The sequence below is a fragment of the Medicago sativa genome, chromosome 7, assembly GCF_051527215.1.
Source record: "Medicago sativa cultivar Bolivia chromosome 7, Bolivia_mono, whole genome shotgun sequence".
In the NCBI taxonomy this organism is placed as follows: Eukaryota; Viridiplantae; Streptophyta; class Magnoliopsida; order Fabales; family Fabaceae; genus Medicago; species Medicago sativa.
Window position 1 is genome coordinate 85,515,403 of NC_140755.1, and position 16,760 is coordinate 85,532,162.

The 16,760-nt window shown below is 39.5% G+C and overlaps 2 long non-coding RNA genes and 1 pseudogene across 3 annotated transcripts in view; 2 read left to right on the forward strand and 1 right to left on the reverse strand.

The window, feature by feature from the left end:
- On the forward strand, positions 1-3,325 carry LOC146909576 (uncharacterized). The gene is made up of 2 exons (XR_015019472.1): positions 1-97; positions 1,214-3,325. It is a non-coding gene; the product is annotated as an uncharacterized LOC146909576 (long non-coding RNA).
- LOC146909577 (uncharacterized) overlaps positions 593-16,760 on the reverse strand; it is a 27,913-nt gene continuing 11,745 nt past the window's right edge. The window contains exon 2 of one of the 2 annotated variants that reach the window (XR_015019470.1): positions 593-848. This is a non-coding gene — a long non-coding RNA (uncharacterized LOC146909577). Of the gene's footprint in view, positions 849-1,035; positions 2,356-16,760 lie in introns of those variants that run through there. The other variant, XR_015019469.1, reaches the window with a different exon arrangement.
- On the forward strand, positions 3,078-3,315 carry LOC146909578 (small nucleolar RNA U3; annotated as a pseudogene).

Here is a 16,760-nt window from a genome sequence, read left to right on the forward strand (position 1 = left end):
AAAGAACTAGAGCAGTGCCATTGTTTTGGACAAATGTTTCTTATCCCTCTTTTGAAGGCCAGTTCTTTCTCTACCACATCATGTTCAAATGAAATAGGTAAGGGCCAGTTTTATCTCTTTTTAAACTTGAATTACACTATTCTTTGTTGTAATGCATTTCGATTCATGGTCGTCAAATATTAATAACTCGAACCATAGATTGATACAATTTTCCAAGAAAGTTAACAACCATTCACCACAATTGTGTTGTGTCAAAACCACCATTTGTTTCCATATAAGCTATTTAGATAGTTCTTAGAAATGAACTTGTGTAACTTGGATTTTTCTACAATACAATGAGTCTCTTCAGCATGTTGTGTCGCGTGGCCAAACACCAAATTCAGGACCAACTATGATATCATCTAAAGTTTTGAGGCTAATTCATTCCCATAAATATACGGAGCAAGTAAATCCCAATCGTAAATAGACAAGACTGTCCTACCTTCTAGTAGGACGGAAGAAAAAGTAAATCCTTACCCTAATACACAGTTCAAACTGGGTGTAGGTTCGCTGGAAAGTGAGTCTTCATCGAGTAATTTTATTAGGATCCTGCTTTTCCTGGAACTATCAAAAGATTATCAAATTGCAATAATTAATTAGTTTTATACGGAGTGTTTCTAGTTATCATAAATTTGTTCATATTTTAAGATGATGTATAATTTTCAATGTCTTTCCTTCCAAAAATGCTTTAAATAACACAAGTGATCTCTCTGGCTGAGAAAGGGAAGCTACATGAGATGCTCCTCTCCTCTAACAGTAATAGCATGTGATAAGATATCACCACAAACTTGTGTCCATCCTCCTGCTACCTGACATATACCAAATAAAGGTTGAGTTAAGGCAATCCATATACGCATTATGACATTTCTATTCAAGACGAGTTGTGCTCTAAGTATTCACCTATCTTTCCTGATAGTCATAATGGAAAAATCTATTAGAGAAGGTCAATAGTATTAGCAAGTACAGGGAAAATAGAAACACAAGGAAAAAATGAAGTTGATAAAGAATAATAAACTGGGAAATTAGTTTCAAGATTTGTAAATAAAGGATTTTACAATAATGCTTGCAATGCATACATACAAATTAGTTGGTATTTTAATCTTAATTGATAGTTTATGAATTTTCATTCATTTTTCCCTCAGAATTACAATTTATGTTTACATTCATGCTTTAGTATGTTCAAGATCTCCTAAGGTAAGGTTATCGGTGGAGAACTGGAAATGGATCACACATCAATGTATGGTAAGAGCCTTGGATTCGCAACCAAGCAAATCATAGACCTAGTACACCAATGCAGGACAGGTTGGCAGCCTTAACAGCAAATGACCTCATCGATGAAAACACTAGAAGTTGGAACCTGAACATGCAGTCAGCAATATTAAATACACAACCACTGTTCAACGCATTTGGAATGGCACTAAGCAAGGAATCTACACAGTAAAAACCGCATATAGTCTCAACATGGAGCACTTCACTGTCTCGGCAGCTTTAACAAGGCCGGGAGACTGGAATTTCCTGTGGAATCTTAAGTTACCTCCTAAATTAAAAATCTTCCTTTGGAGGCTAGGCCACGATGTGCTTCTTAACGAAACACCAATTACCCAATAGAGGTGTCCTTTGTCCACCCATGTGTGCTCGTTGTAACAACTAGCCACCTTATGTTCAAATGTGACGTTACAAAATCTGTTTGGGAGAAAATTAAGTACTGGCAGATTTTTGAACCTGTGCTTGCAGCAGACGAAGATTCGAGCATTGTGTTTCTAAACCTGTTGGAACTCTTAATTTCTAAAAGATCAACAAATGTTCTCTATGTGCTTAAGGAGGTTGTGGAAATCAAAGAATGAATGTTGCTGGAATAATACTCAAGAGAATGCTTCACATATCATCTATCTATCGAGCAACAGCAGCATTACAAGATTGGAGCTGAGCAAACTTGAGGAATGCACATCAGCATTAAGCCGACGGCATGAACAATACAGTAGAGTCCCAGTGGCACAGACCAGATCCGGGTTGCTTAAAATGCAACATAGACGGCGCCTTTTACCAGCAGCAACAGAAATTTGGCTGTGCTTCAGTGATGCATGACTGAAACGGCAGTCTTAGTATGGCCCTAACATCATGGACTTTGAGTTTATTCGGAAGTTCACCAAGGAAAGGGTATGGGACTGACTGCTATATGCTTTGCAGTGGTTGCTATTGAGATAGATTGAAAAATTGCAGTGGATGCCATCCATAGCAGTAAGATTGATCTCGTGGTTCATCATTTAGCGAGAGCAGCTGTTTTCTATGTTAGTCCACACCTTTTTTATGATCCTCCTGTAATGATTGAACATTTTTTTATGAATGATATAATCTAGATTGGCTTTTGCTCCAAAAAAGGCATTCTTATCTACATGTAATTAGCTAATAAATGCGTTGAATTTTGCTGGATCAAGTTCATATTGTAAAAGGTACCATGACTCGAGCAAGTATTGTGAATGACATATCATAACAAAAGGACACTAAGCAAAAAAATTGTCAATTAGATCAACATATATAGTCTTATTATTACCCTAACCTTAGATGATGCAATGTTTGTTAAGGTTGCTATGTAATGCAAACATCTTAAGTAAATTTTGTGCATCTGTAAAACAGTCAAATTTGAAGCACTAAAACTAACGAGAAGAGCTCTGGTCTTGAGTTGAGTTGAGATCAGTATTTAACTCCGTAAGAGGATTCCCTATCTATCTCCAAATATCAACATAGAAACCAGTTATTATGCTATTCAATAAACATAAGCTTTCTCGTGTTTTCTAACCAAGATTTGCAAATGCTCTCTGTTACGCTTATTGATGCATCACAGCAATGATTTTGCACAAAGTTCGGTTGAACAAACTTTGTTTTAAAGCTGAAATGGCTTCAAGAGTCAAAAGCATTTGCATAAGCAAGTATTAGTGTATTACTACCACACAACACAACAGAAACAAGTTTTTAGTCCCACATCGTTTGAAACAAGACAAACTCAAGTGTTTATAAAAGACACGCGTGAAGCATTGGTCACGACCTTACTTGAACAGGATCTGTTCTATAGGATCGTACTACTGTGTCCTTGATTTCGTTTCTAGATTTCATTTCTAAGGAGACAGGAATATACGTCTGGATGATGAACGAAGACCGTGCGATCAGAGCGTGATTAATGGCTGAGATGATTCTCATGTTGAGACATCATCTTGTGCCGTAGATGATCGTTCTCGTGCACACGCTGCCTGGGGTGGTCTCACGGTGATCTTACAGACCCAATACTTTTTTTTTTAGTCCTGGATGATTTTAGTCTGGATGATGAACGAAGACCGTGCGATCGTAGCGTGATTAACGGCTGAGATGATTCTCATGTTGAGACATCATCTTTGTGCCGTAGATGATCGTTCTCGGACACACGCCGCTTGGGGTGGTCGTTGTCTTGTAGATGATCGTTCTCGGACACACGCCGCTTGGGGTGGTCGCACGGTGCTCTTACGGACCCATTACTTTTTCTTTTTTTTTTTAAAAAAACTATGTTTATCAACAGTCCCAAACATGAGACATCATCTTGTGCCGTAGATGATCGTTCTCGTGCACACGCCGCCCGGGCCGGTCTCACGGTGATCTTACGGACCCATTACTTTTTTTTTTTTTAGTCTCGGATGATGAACGAAGACCGTGCGATCGTAGCGTGATTAACGGCCGAGATGATTCTCATGTTGAGACATCATCTTTGTGCCGTAGATGATCGTTCTCGGACACACGCCGCCCGGGGTGGTCGCACGTGAAGGTGAGAAAAACACAAGAAGGGGGTTGAATTGTGTTTTAGAAAAATTCTTCCTAAAAACCGAACACACCGATCGAAGCTAAGCGAGACGGCTTCGAAGTGATAATCGAATCTAAATGCGGCGGAATAAAACAGAGAGAGAGAGAGAAGAAGAACGACACAAAGCAATTATACCGGTTCCTTCCACAATCCGAAGTAGTCCAAATTCCCCTTGCACTTCCAAGGAGATTTCACTATGAGAAATATCCGATTACAAATGCTCAAGCACACAAGCAAGAGACTTCCAATGCTCAAGCACACAAGCAAGAGACTTCCAATGCTCAAGCACACAAGCAAGAGACTTCCTTTGCTCAAGAACACAATCAAGAGACTTCCCGCTCAAGCACAACCGCAAGAGACTTCCTAACTAAACAAAATTACACGAAAATTGTTTAAGGTTGAACACTTGATATACAATCAGAGGTGCTCACAATACAAATCGATACGTACTCAATGGACTTAAGAATTTCTAAGATATGACTTTGAGACACGAAATTCTAAGTGATTGCGTAGAACAATTTCAAGCAGAGGTTTGGTACTTGTGAAAATCTTTGTGAGTCTTTCGTTCGCAGTTCATGCATTACCAATTCTCTAGGTCTTCACTCCTTTATATAGTGGTGTGAAAGAGACGTTGTGAAATTGCCAAGACACCAAAGAGTCGTTGTTGAAGCTTGATCTTTCACCAATAATCTTTTGCTCGATTTGGTTTGTTGTCCTATGAAGAACAAATTTGAAATCCATTCCTTATCCAAAGGAACATCTATGCAGCGAAACCGTATTCGGAGCCGTTTTCTTGTCCCGTAGCGCGGACACAAAACAGAGTAGTGGAGAACGTGGTTGTACAATTCGTACAAAGTACAATGTCAACGCTTTCGTCCAAATTGCAAACACACGCCTTCAAACACCTTTGAAATGACCGTTGCAAACTCCACTAATCCTTTGTTTGTGTTTTCGAATCCAATAGACTTTTGCATTGATAATTCTTCAATTCTTGATTCTTTGCAAATCCGGTTGATATTCAAACTTCGGTGAAATGGCTTCGATGAGGCAGCTTCGATGATGCAGCTTCGATGATATGACTTCGCCTTCGATGACGCAGCTTCGATGATGTGGCTTCGGACCTCTTGTCTTCGAAGCACTATTCTTCAGAGCAGCCTTACTTCGGAGCGCTATTTCTTCAGAGCGACTTGACTTCAGAGCGCTTTTTCTCTTCGCAGCAAGTTGCCTTCGGGAGCGTCCAAGCTTCAAATTTTTGTTGTTTCCATAGCTCTTTATTTGCTCATTCGTAACCAATGATGATGTAACTTTATAATTATGGTCCCGTACACTTCAACAAATATTAGCTAGTCCGATTTACAATTTTTAATACCTTGTTATCATCAAAACCCTTTAAGGTTCATTGTTAAACACATTTTGTTCCAACAATCTCCCCCTTTTTGATGATGACAAACAAAAGTATTTAAAATTGACTTTGGGGTTACGAGGTTTGTAAGCTCAATCCGAGGTTTGTAAGCTCAAACTCCCCGAGTCCGATAGTCTTTAAGGTGAGGTTTGTAAGCTCCCCCTAAGTTCTATCCAGTTAATTAAATTCATTTTTCGCGCAATAATATTATCGAGCTTAAAAACAAAATTGAATCATTGAAAGAATTAACTTATAGATAAGAAGAATGGTTCAATTAATTTTACTTGAATTTTGATACTCCTTCGTTCGTTCATAGCTTATACCAATAAGGTAAAAAAAATGATAGAAGGTTTTCAAAAATTTCAAATGCCATTAATGGGGCTCGTAGCCTTTAAATACTTGTCACATATACTCCCCTTTTGTCATTATCAAAAAAAATTGAAATATATAGGCATAAAAGACAAAGAGATATGAGAAAAACTCAAACATGAGAGAGTATACTAAGCAATGAACTAAATAAATCAGAGCAAAATATATGAACATGTATATTCAATTGTCGAAGCGGCTAAACAATCCAATCGGTAAGCATTCGAAGCAAGAGAAATAAGACAAGATGGTTTCGAAGCAAGGACTAAGAAATTTTAAAACAGACAACAAACAAAGAAAAACACAAGGGTGTGCAACTAAGGGTTGGTTTGTTGTTGTTTCTTCATCTCTTCCATTTCTTCAATCTTCTTCTTCAACAGCTTCTTCAAGTTGTTGTTGCCTCCGAAGAAGAGCTTGTTCCCTTTCTCTAGCTTCTTCTTCTTCGTGCCATCTGTTTCTTCGAAGCTTACACAACCTTGCTTCTCCGGTCAAGTAATCTGTTTCAAAGAAGAAAGGCTGGTTTGCCGGGAGCAGTGTAGAACTTCTTACTCCGAGACTCGATTCGGATGCTCCATTAACTTCCCGACGGTAGCTTCCTTGCTTCGATGCACTTAGCCCTTATGCTTTCAATTAGCTCGATTGCCGGTTCCGAAGAGATGCCCAGGAGTCTTCATATGCACCTGTGAGATCAATTGTCCCTCTTTGATCCACCGCATTATGCAATTGACTCGAATTGTCGAAGCTCGAATTAATATATCCAGATTCCGGGATGTCCGTGGGTGGTTGTTCAAGGATTTCAAGATCGAATCATTGATTTCCAAATCTTGAACAGGTTAGGAACTGAATGGTAAAGTGTGTTTGTGTGTTTGAAGATGAAGGCTGGTCGAGGCAAAGTGTGTGGTGGAGGTTGAGGCTTGAACATTGACTAGAGAGATGTCAACATCCATGGGAGTTGGTTCGGGGAGTGTTCGGGTAAAGGTTGAAATTCGGTTTCGCTTGATGGTTGTTGTGGTGAAGATGATGTTTGAGTGTTGAGTTGAGGGTCAATAGTAGCTATTGGTGATTGTGGGGGTGTTGTGGGTTTATGTGGTTCAGGTGTTTGTTGATGGGGGTTTTCGAAACAACGTTTTCGAAGCATTTGCTTCGGAGTTGCTTCAGAGGCCTCTTCGAGGTAGACTCAACATTTTCTGGAGGAATCATGTTGAGAGGTTGAATGTTAAGAGGTTGAGGGTGAAGGCGAAAAATAGTATCAATGACTCTTTCTCTCTCGTCACGGTTCAGCCAACTTCTCATTAATTATGTGACCAACCGGTTCATAAGTAGTTGACCGAGAGGGCTTATCGTTGGTTTTGGTTGATGTTGATTGGCTTTTTACCGGTTTTCGAAACAGTTGAGCTAAGGGTATATCATCATCGGAATCATCGTAGTCCGATAATGATTTGGATGCGGAATCCGATGATATATTAATTACCTTCTCTCGGTTCGGGATCAGAATCCTCTTGAGCAAACTCACCGGTCATCTGCAACATTTTCTTGGCTTCGAGACTACGGACTCTTGTAGCTCAGCCAATTTCCAAGACTTTTTCAAATTTCTTGCCTTCTTCTCTTGTAACTTCTTTAACTCCAAATCGAAGCATCTTGAGCTGAGAGGTGATATGAGGAAAATCCTTGGTCCTCCTCAAGGCCGGCTTCCTCTTCCTCTTTGGTATAGCAGGTTGATCAAGAGAAATGCCAACATCCATGATCAACCTGGAATCCATGTCTTCAATGGCTTCTTCAATAGAAGGTACCGATGAACTACCAATTTTGAGCTTGTCGGTAGCAACTTTTGCCTTTTAGCGGGTTGTTCAACCTCTAGATATTGCTCTGCCGGCTTATCTTCCTTTTTGACTTTCTCGCCTCTGGCTCGTGGCGAGCACCACCATACATTTCCTCCGGAATATCTTCCAATCCGATTCTCTCATTGGTTGCCTCAAAATGTTCCTTGATATAGTACATCCGCACTTCAATGGGATCCTTCTTGCGGATGGGTGGAAAGTCCTTCATAAGATCAGACTTAACAAATGATTCACTTAAATCGGTTTGAAGTTTGGTGACTTCACCGATTAGCTTCATATTCAAGAGAGTATGAGCATTAATGAATTTTCCAGTTTTTGTGTCAAGTAGCCGATCCGTGAAGCCTTGAGATTGACCGAGACTGTCCAAGATACCTCCTTGACAGAATATCTCGAGAGAAGTCTTCCATAAGGAACCAAGGGTTTATCCAAAGAGGCCGACTCGCTTCAAACACTCTACCAAGTACTTGAACATGTATTTGGGCACATTCACCTTTTCCTTCTTGATGAAGTGTGGAGAAGGACCTTCGAGCTAGATTTGGTTTCACACAGTCACCACTTGGAAACAGGTTCTCATTACGAATCTTCGAAGCATCTTAGTTTCCATGCTCAATTCGGCATATTTCTTCTCCTTCTCGAATTGTATATCACCAAGTTGGCTTGCTTTTTCCAAATGCGTTTTTCGGCGGCATTCGAAAGATCAATTCCAGAGTAGTATCCGAGAGGCTGCAGCCTTGAGAACATACTCTATGTGCCATTGTGCAAGTCTTACCGGAATACCACGTATCTTGGACCTCGATTTCATCTTCAACAAATGGCGCAAGACCCATTTCTTCTCTTGTTTTCCCTTCTAATTCAGATACATTAGCACCATCCGACTTTCCTCGGCTAAGGATGCCGCTTTGTTGTAGAATTTTGCTCTTACCCGAAGTGTCTAACCAGAGCTTCATATGTTGGTCCATTCAACATTTTGAAATAATCCATGAGTCCTTGCTCTTCATAGTAGCTTCGATTGAACACCTATGAAAATTCGGAGAATCAAAGTCCACTGGATTCTCTATCCGAACTCGCAAATCCCATTCTTCCAATTTCATGCTTCTTCCTCTGTAGTCATATTCGGGGACCATTCGTGAAGTAGATACCGAATCTTCTCGTTGCGAGCTTGATGATGCCATTTGATGATTGACGAAGACTTGAAGAAGATGAAGATTTTAGGGTTCTAAGGTTGAGAGAATGCGCTTACTTCGCAAGAGGTTTGAGAGCAAATGTGTTTGTTGTGAGTGAGTAGTGTGTGAATTGACAAAGTGTTAAAAGTAAAACGATTGCAATTCAAAAGAGACAAACAAACATAACATTAATGACAAAATTGGGGGCGCGTGAAAAGTACTTTCAAAGCTATTAAATCATCATTGCCCTTTTTAGTTATACACCAACACATACAGGCCACGTAAGAAGTTCACAGAGTAACTACCAAGTTAGTGGGCCGAAGTTACTTTTTAAAAGGTAACTTCCAACGTTTCCACTAATTCAACTATTCGAAGCAACAAATCCAGCTTTCCGGACTTCGTATGTGACGTCATCATCGAAGCGAGTTTTCCTCGTAACCTCAATAAAGAGCTTCTGATGGACTACCGCTTCGAACTAACTTCGTAACCTAAAATCCTATTCAGAGCAAGCAAGCATTTAATCGGATACAAAGTGCATGTTCAAATTTTTCTTTATAAAATCAAATCTTTCAACAGCTAAAGGCTTAGTAAATATATCAGCCCATTGATTTTCGCATCAATGAATTGTATATCTAAAATTCCTTTTTGAACATAATCTCGATAAAATGGTGTTTCGATTTCAATGTGCTTCGCTCTTGAATGCAAAATTGGATTTTTAGACAAACAAATAGCGATATTATCACAATAAATGGGAATACCGTTAGCGGTTATCCGATAATCTTCCAACCGATGTTTCATCCAAAGTAGTTGTGTACAACAACTTGCAGTGAAATGAAATGTATTCTCGCTTCTGCCGTAGACATAGCAATAGTTGTTTGTCTTTTGCTAGCCCAGATATAAGATTATCACCCGAAATTGACAATTGCCACTTTGGTTGACTTTCTTTCAATCCTATCACCAAGATAATCGCATCAGAATCCAATTAGCTTATAATCTAAGGATTTCCTATAAAGGAGTCCAAGATTAGTTGTTCCTTTCAAATACCCGAAGATTCTCTTGACAAAGAATATATGAGATTCTCTAGGATACGATTGGAATCTTGCACACAAGCATACACCGAATAAAATATCGGCCTAGATGCAAAGTGAGGTATAACAAAGAACCAATCATACCTCTATACAAACCTTCTGATCTACTTTAGTTCCTTCATCTTCTTTGCTCAAAGTTGCACGTAGGATGCATTGGAGTGTTCATCACTTTACAATCTTCAAGTTTGAACTTCTTCGAAGCTCCTTTGTGTACTTTGATTGATGAACATAGACTTCATCTTTGCATTGATTGATTTGAATGCCAAGGAAGAACTTCAGCTCTCCCATCATGCTCATTTCAAATTCATCCCGCATTAACTCGTAAAATTCCTTGCAAAGAGATGCATTAGTAGAACCAAATATTATATCATCAACATATATTTGCACAACAAGAGTATCTTTCCCAAGGGTCCTTCGAAGAGTGTAGTGTCAACCTCGTCCTCTCTTAAAATCATTTTTGATTAAGAAATTACTTAGTCTATCATACCAAGCTCTGGGAGCTTGTTTCAAGCCATATAGTGATTTCTTCAATTTAAAAACATGGTCGGGATATTTAATATCCTCAAATCCAGGAGGTTGCTTAACATACACTTCTTCTTCTATGACACCATTGAGAAATGCACTCTTGACATCCATCCGATATAATATTATGCCATGATTAACTTGCATAGGAAAGAAGTAACCTGATTGCTTCCAATCTTGCAACCGGAGCAAACGTTTCAAAGTGTAATCAATGCCTTCTTGTTGACTATACCCTTGTGCAACAAGTCCGGCTTTGTTTCTTGTTACTTCACCTTGCTCATTCAGCTTGTTTCGAATACCCATTTTGTTCCAATAATGTTCTTGTGCGAGGTTTGGGTACCGGATCCCACACATCATTTCTTTGAAATTGATTCAACTCTTCTTGCATAGCTAGGATCCATCCATCATCCGAAAGTGCTTCATCAACCTGTTGTAGGTTCAATCATTGAGATTAGTCCAATCATTGACTCTTCTTGTCCGAAATGTGATCTTGTTCTTCTTGGACTATCTTTGTTTCCAATGATTAGCTCCTCGGGATGTGAAGACTTGTGTTTGAATGTGTTTCGGGAGGATCTTCTTGATGTGAGTCATCTTGTGCTTCATTAGAAGCGTTTCATCTTGCGCTTCGATGTGGGTTCGGCTTCCGGACTATCTTCGATTCAGCCATTCGATCGTGTTCGGAGTAGCTTCAGAACTCGTATCTCTGCAAAACTTTCACCTTGCTTTGAAGTTTTATCTTCAAGCTCCTTGTCATCAAATTTAACGTGCATAGATTCTTCAACACAGAGTGTCTCTGAATTATACACTCGTATGCCTTTGACCTTTCGTAGTAACCTAAAAAGATTCCTCTTTGGGCCTTTGCATCAAATTTCTTTAGGTAGAGCTTGTTGTTCGGTAATGTAACATGTACATCCAAATTGATGAAAGTAAGAGATATTGGGTTTTCTTCCTTTAAAGAGTTCATATGCCGTTTTCTCCAAAATAGGTCTAATATAGATCCTGTTTTGAACATAGCATGCCGTATTCATCGCTTCGCCCAAAAATGTTTTGGTAAATTGTTTTCATGAATCATGGTTCGGCCATTTCTTGTAAAGTTCTATTCTTTCTCTCTACAACCCCATTTTGTTGTGGTGTTCTAGGAGAAGAGAATTCATGGAAAATTCCATGTTTTTCACAAAAAGCTTCAAATGGCTCATTTTCAAATTCTCCACCATGATCACTTCGATTTTCAAAATTTTTGATTCTTTTTCGCATTGAATTTGAGTGCAAGCTACCGAATACATCACACGCAACATCTTTACTCTTTATGAATTTCACCCAAGTCCATCCGTCGTAATCATCAACAATGACTAATCCATATCTACTTCCATATAAGGATGCGGTACTTACCGGTCCAAATAAATCAATATGGAGTAATTCTAACGGTCTTGAGGTTGAAACAATGTCTTTGGATTTAAAAGATGATTTCACAATTTTCCCTCTCGACATGCACCACAGAGTGCATCCGAATGATAGTCAATGTCCGGTAGCCCTTTCACAAGTTGTAATCGAAGTAGATAAAATAGTCACAAGAAAGGGGTTTGAATTGTGACCCTTTAAAAATTATCCCGAAACTTAAAGGTTATTCTCAAGTAGTTTACTTGGAATGGTTAAGTTAACTTTCGAACTCGTAACGTTCAAGTTCATACACGTAAACCGATTAATAAAGTAAATGTGTTGGTGTGTGTTGTGTATACCGAAATTAAAGAGTATAAGGAAGAAAGAAAGAACACACAGAGATTTATAGAGGTTCACCCAATGTGGGCTAGTCCTCTCCTCACAATCTTGTGAGAGTTTCCACTATGATGCTTGAGATAACCTCTCAAGTCCTGCACCTTACAATCTTTGTTCACCCGAACAATTACAATCCCGTATTCTCTAAGCCTCAAGAGGCTTGCACCTTCTTGCTAAGTTACCCACTTAGACTTTTACAACCTTTGCTCAAACTAACACTTTAGTACCCCTAAAGCTAGATGAGACTTAGTTACAATTTATATGGAAGTTGAATGTTTGTGAATCAAACAGAGGAGGAAGAAGAGAAAGAAGTTATCTTAGAGATAACAAGGAGTATTGATTTGCACTAAGTAATGAAAGCCTTAGAGATTGATCAATTTCAGTTTGCAAGAGCTTCAAACAAAATCGAGTTGTTTTCTTGTATGCTTTGCAATGGTGCAAGTAATGCCGAGCCTTTGAACCGTATTTATAGAGTCCTTGGGCTCAAATAGCCGTTGTGGGGTGTCCAATGGTGTTATGCCATGTGTCCTGGGTCCCACAAGCTTTTACTTGAAATTCTCGGGCAAACATTCGATCTCTCGATGAACTTCGAATGTTGTTGCGTTCATGATGATCTTCATCTCGGGTTCATCATGTTCTTCATCTGGGTTCATCATATATGAATGAACATTTGAAGTTCTGGGCGTGTCATATGCTTTTCATATGAATTTCGGGCAATAACCAAAGTATGGACTTTGCTTCATACTTCGTAAAGTTCAGTTGCCAGATCTGCCTTGGAACTTGGTGCAGGAGGATATAGTGGGATTCTGCATCTTCATACACGAGGCTTTCGAGAGATTGTGTGGTCCTTGTTCTGTACCAACTCTCATGCGTGTCTATCTCTGATTGAGCAGACAAGATTTGCTTTGCTTTTGCTTTTGCTTTTCACCTACCGTACCGTTCATGAAGTAAGCTTTCATTTGAGCCGAACATTCGATCATCGAATGTTCCATTTGTTTCACTTAGGATGATTTGTAAGACTACCATTTGATGTAATCAAATCCTAATAGTGAAACACAATGAAGAGCAAGTAAATATAACATCTAGGATGATATTCCCTTGTGGAATATTCCTAGGACTTTAATGTTCATAGTCTTAAATGAACATAAAGTATCCTTTTTGACATAATCCTTGTATATGCCTTTATTGCTTGATTGATCCATGCAAAAGTACTTCTCTTGACATTTATTTATGTCACATGTGTCTTGCATGACCTTGATCCATGTTCTTGAGATTCTCGGGCTTCGTGTAGAAGCAACCTTCGATCTCTTGTGCGAACATTCGATCTCTCGAGCAACATTCGATCTAACTTTCTACGATCTCGTTGTTAGATCTTGAATTCAAATGTCCTTTGATTTCTTGATTCTTGGTATGATTTAAGCCTTGTTCCCGTCTTAGTAAAACACTCAAGAGCACAAGTTAAATACCAAGGAAATAATCAAAGTCCATTAATTCTTTAATCATATTGGTTTATTATCTTTAAAATTAATTAGGGATTTTGCCTCAACAATCTCCCCTTTTTGAAGATGATAAACCTATGATTTAGGATTAAGGATTTTGATTATATATATGAAGAATAACAGCTTGAAAATTTATTTATGCTCCCCCTCATTTTTATAATCCATTATGCAGAGTTTTTAAGAACTTTAAAAAGCTCCTTAATTTCATAATACATTGCATAAAGTAAAAATTATGCAGATTTGAACCAAACTCAATATCATTCATTAATGTAAAGCATGAAGTACAATTACATGAATATATGGTTCAAAAACAAAAAGAAATTCAAAGCATGTGATCAAGCAAAAAGTGAAGTTTCTAACTCCAATAACTAGTGATCACTAGACCTACTTAGGGCCTAAAACTAAGAAAAACTTAAGACTTAAATCCTAAAGCTTCTCCCCTTTAGTCATCTCATCTCGCAAAAAGGATAGGGAGGACAATACGTAAAGATTCGGGGAGTAGAATCCCCGGAATCGAGAGGATGGTTCGTACTCAAACACAGATGGATCATCAAAACCTGGTGGATCAATGGCCGGACCAGAGCATGGACTTTGACGGTCAATCACCCAAAGCACGGACAATTTTGTGTGTCTTGGTGGAGACCCCGAGTGCCCTTGAGGCTAACTTCTCAGCCCTTGAAGGCTTGGCGGGTGCCAGGGTGGAACGGCATCGAAGCTTCGGCCTTCTCTTTGTTGGCAGACACAAAGGTATTGAGGGAGTCAAAAAGAGCAGCCATATTAGGAAGCTTGCTTGTGGTGGTAGTTTTCATTGGTGGTGGTGGTGGAGTGTATGAGGGAATGGTGTCTGGAGTTGGAAGGTTAGAAACCAAAAGTTGCTTGCACCGGCAACGAGATCCCATTGTGGAGGATGAGAGGTTAACATTCGACCGAGTTTGAGCCATGAGCCGTACCTCGGCGAGAGGGCAAAGATCCCGAGGCCATAGGCACCGGATCCGCCGACAGTGGCTAACTTGAGCAAGAAGAGGCTCATTTGATGCATTCAAACCAGCAGAGACTTGAACATTCTGACCGACCGGAACATCTTCACGGGAATTTCAACATTCGAGCTTCGTAGATTTCAACATTCGACTCCGCAACTGGTTCCCGAACATGTTGAGTGGTGTCCCGTCCATCTTGGAACACTTCATTATTGAAGTCGTTGTTGACATCTTCAATGTTGAGATCAAACCCGTTGTGAACTCCATTTGTTCAACTTGAACATCTTTCTCCATGGACATGTTTGAAGCTAAAATTTCGCCACTTCTGAGTATCTTCATCAACATTCCGAGCTATCTTCTCGCATTTTCTTCAACTCTTTGATTTGGATCAACAGAAGTTTTCCTTACCACCATCCGAGATATATCTTCATGAGTCTCAGTTGCTGTTTGCTTAACATTCTCGGCTTCCCTTTGAAGAGATGCATCATCATCCTTCGAGCATCATCTTCAATCATTGATTCACCAATCAAGGCCTTGAACCGAGAGCTTCCTTCTTGAACAATCTCCTTGGCAAGTTGAGAGACTTGAGAAAACAATTCCAAAGCCGGTGGAGAGGGAGGTCCGACTTCGCATTCTTAGGAGATTCATCTCTGATCTCTTCTACCTTTCTTTTCTTCTGGTTGTCCGAACCTTCGAGCAAGAGATCTCTTAGTAGATCCAGAAGTGCCGAGAGGTTGTAAAAGATGGCATGTTTGAGGTGGTGATGCGTAGCCGACCTAAAGTCTTGGATGTGAACTTCATAAAGTCAAGCTTGCGTGGTTCTCCCTCAAGTGGCACCTTTGCTTTCGAAAGATGGGGGTTAAGTGCATCCCATAAGGTAACCCAAGAACAGTTTGTTTCATGGCCAAGCAGAATCTATCATATGTTGAATGATGATGAAACAGAGGTTCAATTTGGTTTTGGTCATGAGGTGGTAGATGATGCATAGATCCATATCGAAACAACATCAACAGAGCCACACTTAGGACTAAGGTGTGCCTAACCATATTATGAAGGATTTTTGGAATATCTTCTAGATTTGTGGAGTTAAAAGTGCGGTTTTCTTTGGTGTATTTGACTATGAAGTTGATTACGGTTAACCCTAATATCATTATACCATGAGCAAGAAAACAGTTTGTTACCTTCATTAGGAATTTTCAAAGCTTTAGAGAGGAAATCTTGAGTGATAAGATTGATTCGAACTCCTTTTACGTAAGAGATGAGAAAGTTCTCATTTTCCTTTTTCTTCTCGCTTCACAACCGGGTTGGTGTAGAACTCTCTGACCAAACCTTCATATGTGTGTTCTTGTAGAGACACAAAGTTAGTCCAGCCTTGTGGATCGGTGAACTTCTTCAGGTTCCATCCTTTTGTCTCCAAGCTTTCAAACTCAAAATACTTTGTTCTCGCTTATTGGTCCGAGAGCAATCTTTTCTCGCTCTCCGAGCCTTTAGAACAAAGCAGCAACTCTAGCAATGTCTTTTCCTTTGCCATGCTTTTTAGGAGAAATTTTCTCCTCTTCTTCAGAGTCTTTTCTTCAGTACTCTTCCTCATCATTCTCATCATCATCTTCCCGAGATGATGAACTTTCTTTTGATGGAGAGGGAGTGGCAACTTTCTTACCTTTCTTTGAGTGTTTTCTCATGGATTTCACTATTTCGTAGAGAGTTTGTTCGTAGTCTTCTTCCACTTTTTCTTCCTCTTCATCTTCGTGGATTTCCATTTCTTCTTCTGAATTCTCTTCGCATCTTCTTCTCTTTCATCATCACTTGAATCTGTCTTATTCTCTTCTTCGAGACAAGATTCACATGTGAGACCTTAGGTTCCTTTGATGAATGCTTCATCCTAGATGATCTTCTAGTAGGGATAGGTCCGGGTTTGGTGATGGGTTTCTTAGAGGCTTTTGATTTTGAGGATTTGGGTGGATCAAAAGGTGATAGACCACATCCGGAAGAACAGTGTGAACAGGGGTTTCACTTAGTGGTTGTTGATCGTAGGATTGACCGGCGGCGGCGTTTGGTGGTGGTGATTGAGAACATTCCACTTGTGGAACTTCATTATCGAAGAGTTTTGAAGTGGTTTTTGTTCTTGCCATTTTCTTCGTAAGCGAGAGAGAGAAAACAGAGGATTTGTAAATTTTTGTGAGTTGAGAAGAAGGAAGTTTGGATTGAGATGGTTGTAGAATAATCGAGAAGTGGTTCTTGATTATATAGACCAAACGTGCGTAAGG